Source organism: Zerene cesonia, chromosome 7 (assembly GCF_012273895.1).
Source record: "Zerene cesonia ecotype Mississippi chromosome 7, Zerene_cesonia_1.1, whole genome shotgun sequence".
In the NCBI taxonomy this organism is placed as follows: Eukaryota; Metazoa; Arthropoda; class Insecta; order Lepidoptera; family Pieridae; genus Zerene; species Zerene cesonia.
In genome coordinates, this window is record NC_052108.1 from 7,951,883 (window position 1) to 7,955,946 (window position 4,064).

The following is a 4,064-nucleotide window of genomic DNA, read 5'->3' on the forward strand; positions in this document are numbered from 1 at the left end:
ACCAGCTGCAGCGCCTGCATACATCATCGTTTTGAAGTAATAATCATATTACCCAGTATGTATATAAACATATTACTCTTTCACGCCTGAACAGTTGTGGTGTTTTGTATGAAGCTTGGTATATAGGCAGCATATTCAACAATAGTACTTCGTTTCGGAAGGATCTTTGTTCGTTAGAGATGTTTACTTTTTACGAGTAACACCGCAGGGCGCTGCTAATAACACCTAAACCTAAGTGACTAATGACTATACAAAATCAAGCTTTATCCAAAATTTTAATAAATTTAATCCATTATCAACCTTAATGCGATTGCGGACGAATCCAATTCGCTCAAAGATAGTCCGTTATTAATTACATAGGCTGACTCGCAAATTTTTGAGGTCAACAATCTCCCTTTTATGTTTTGATGTTTAATCAACGGAAAAATTATAAAAATTTCAATAATAATTTATGCTTTGTTCATATTTGTTAGATTAATTTATAATTTGGATGTTACATACTTTGAATTGGAAAACTGTCCTTAAAATCTGTACATGTGCTTTTAATCCCTCGAGGCATAAAAAGGGGTGTTATGTCACGTCGATATATGCCTGTGTGTGCCAGCGTAGCTCTCATGTATACAAATTAATTGAAAAATTGTAATATCTTTTTAACTAAAACTAACTCAAAAGACAAATTTGGTAAATTTTTCAGATATCTCAACATCAGCTATAACGATTTTGACAGGAATAATAAATTAAAATAATTGAATAATAAACTAATTGTCAATAGAGTATACTAAAAGCTAAATTGAAAGCATATCGATAGCTTCAATACAGATACTATATGATGATGATATACCTTAATTTTACTTTCCTTAACAACTTAAAAAAAAATCCTTAACATAAGAGCGAAAGAAGCCCATATACGGAATACAAACCCAGAGCCTATCGATTTTATAGTCCCCACAATCCTCATAAGAACCAACGAAGTCGATCTATGAATCTAATAGTTTAAACTGCTTATGCCATTAACCAATGCAAGGGTACTTATGATGGTAATTATGATGACGACCAAGGAGCATCCAGGACAGAGCCAATTAATATAATTGTGCAAGAAAAGCCTACGCATCGTCATTTGTACATTTCTTCAGTCGAGCCTATCAAATACGTCAAAAATTATCCCCCATTTTCGTGGTCGTGTCAACTGTGACTCGTCAATTTTCGAACAATTGTTACGGAGGTGTCAAGTAAGAAGTCAAATTGACAAAATTATGGTTTACGCATCGTGTACCAGCTAATGGATGAAGTGCATTAGTTAGACCAATCTTGGAGCTTATTAGGGAACCTTATAAATTTTATAATATAATATATCATATATTATCCTAATTTATTCTTAATATTTTAATATTTGTTCCTGTTAGTCGTCTTGTTTTCTTGCATTTATTTTATACTAGTTTCCGCACGGGACTTCGCCCGCAATGGTCAAAGGAAGATTAATCAGTTCGATATTTTTCCAGCATAGTTATCGATCCCGTGAGATTTCCGGAATAAAATCTTATGTCATTATTTACCTAATTCGGTTCACTTGAATAGAAGAAACAGATAAACAGAGTTACTTTCGCATTTCTGATATTAGGAATTGTATATTGTGTGACACAACTATTGATAACTTAATTAAAATTCATTTTATTTATTTCCAATAAACAAATATATAATTATTATCCTAATATAGAACAAAGCAGTGGTGTTTTTTATTACATAAAGAAACAATCTAGCCCAATCATAAATCAACCATTTAATTAATTAAACGGTGTCATGTTATAAGCGTTTGAGACAAACTCAGTTGACATAGGTATTTCAAGATGAATTATAACTTAAAAAAAACTAAACCACTTTTAAATTTTCAGAACTAAATCAAATTCAAATTGGAAGCACTAGCTTTCAAATAAAATAAGAATCAACAAATTCTGTTAACCCAATAAAAATTTATAAGGATATAAACACAAAAATACAATTGACTTAGAACTTCCTCCTTACGTCTTTAAATAGCTTAAAGCAAGGATAAATAATTATTTATTTATTCTTGCTTATTTATATAACAAAGGATAAACTATAGGAAACTTTTTAATACATAGTTCTCATTATCTCATTAACCCCGTTACCTAAATTATTGTAACGCCGTAATCGTCGTAAAATTATCGATAAGATATCGATAATTGGAACCGAATTATTCTTATCGATTTTTCTACGTGTCGAATGTGCTATAATGGATCGATAATGGACAATCAATCAATTGATTGTAAAGGAATTTTCACTTTTATATTACAATTTAATGCATTCCAATTATTTTTAATTAGAATATCTAATATAATTTTTAAATTTACTAAATGTTAAGCCTATCTACTATTAATTAACATTGCTTTTAATAAAAATACAGGAACAACATACAATAAAAGAAAATTATTAGAAATAAAAGAAAGTCAGGGTTAAACCAAAATATAAAATGTTATTAAATTGTTTTGTTTGTATGATAGGAATTATTAATAATTTAATTTAAAGTAATGGCCATCTATTAAATCAATATATATGGATATATAAAAAGTATGTTCATACTAGCTGCGCCCCGCGGTTTTACCCGCGTAAGTCCGTATCCCGTAAGAATATCGGGGTAAAAAGTTGCCTATATGTTATTCCAGTTGTCCAGCTGTCTACGTACCAAATTTCATTGCAATCGGTTCAGTAGTTTTTGCGTGAAAGAGCAACAAACACACACACTTCCTTACAAACTTTCTTATTTATAATATACTAGCTGTGCCCCGCGGTTTCACCCGCGTAAGTCCGTATCCCGTAAGAATATCGGGATAAAAAGTTGCCTATATGTATTCCAGTTGTCCAGCTGTCTACGTACCAAATTTCATTGCAATCGGTTCAGTAGTTTTTGCGTGAAAGAGCAACAAACACACACACTTCCTTACAAACTTTCGCATTTATAATATTACTAGGATAGTAACGTCAAGCGCGACTGACCCGTGATCAACGTTCTGTCATATCTCGTTGTAATCCATATAATTTCTAGATAGAGATATAATCAAACATCCTGTCTCTTCAAATAAATCCAGCCGTATGAATGAACTCTTTATCGGCGCAGTAGCGTTGTTTGGGCAAGCCATAAGCTACAGCCAATGGAGACGGCCACTCCTTCGATATCCGGCTCGTGCAAACATTAACACTTATCGGTTGTGAAATTGTAGCGAAGAAAATGAAATATTATATAAATAATAAATTATTTATTGACAATTTTTTCACATATTGTTGTAATAGTCTAGACACACCCAAACTAGGCAATAACCTATATGTAGTGGATTTATGGAATGATTCAGTTTTGCCCTGTTCACCATACAATTGCATTTATCTGTCTTTTTTATTAACCTACTTTTAAAAAGGAGATTATGTCGAAATTGCACAGATTTCTGAAATGTTACTGTATAACAGCTTATAAACACGTGTACAACATTTCATAAATGTGTGTATGTTTGTCGACGCATTACTCAAAAACTATAAGTCGCATTGAAATGACATCTTGTTTGTGTTGAGTGTGTTCTTGTTAAGGGATTATTGTGAATTATAAAGGAAGTGCAAGTTTCATGAAAATCGGTTCAGCAGTTTTGCAGATTGCAGAAGGCTATATAAAAACATATAGCATTTATAAGGACAACGGCGCCGAAACGGCCTCTATCCACTAACCAGAATCGTTGAAGTAGGCTTCAGTTACCCTACTAATATTATAAAAGCGAAAGTTTGTGAGGATGTATGTGTGTTTGTTACTCAAACTAACTCAAAAACTACCGAATCGATTGCAATGAAATTTGGTACGTAGACAGCTGAACAACTGGAATAACATACAGGCAACTTTTTATTCCGATATTCCTACGGGATACAGACTTACGCGGGTGAAACCGCAGGGCGCAGCTAGTTAGCAAAAAAATAAAATTATTGCTTATATATTATCTATTATACCTTTACCTAGGTACAGTTTATTTCCTTCGATACGCTCTCTAAATGCAATAATAAATAATTTCATA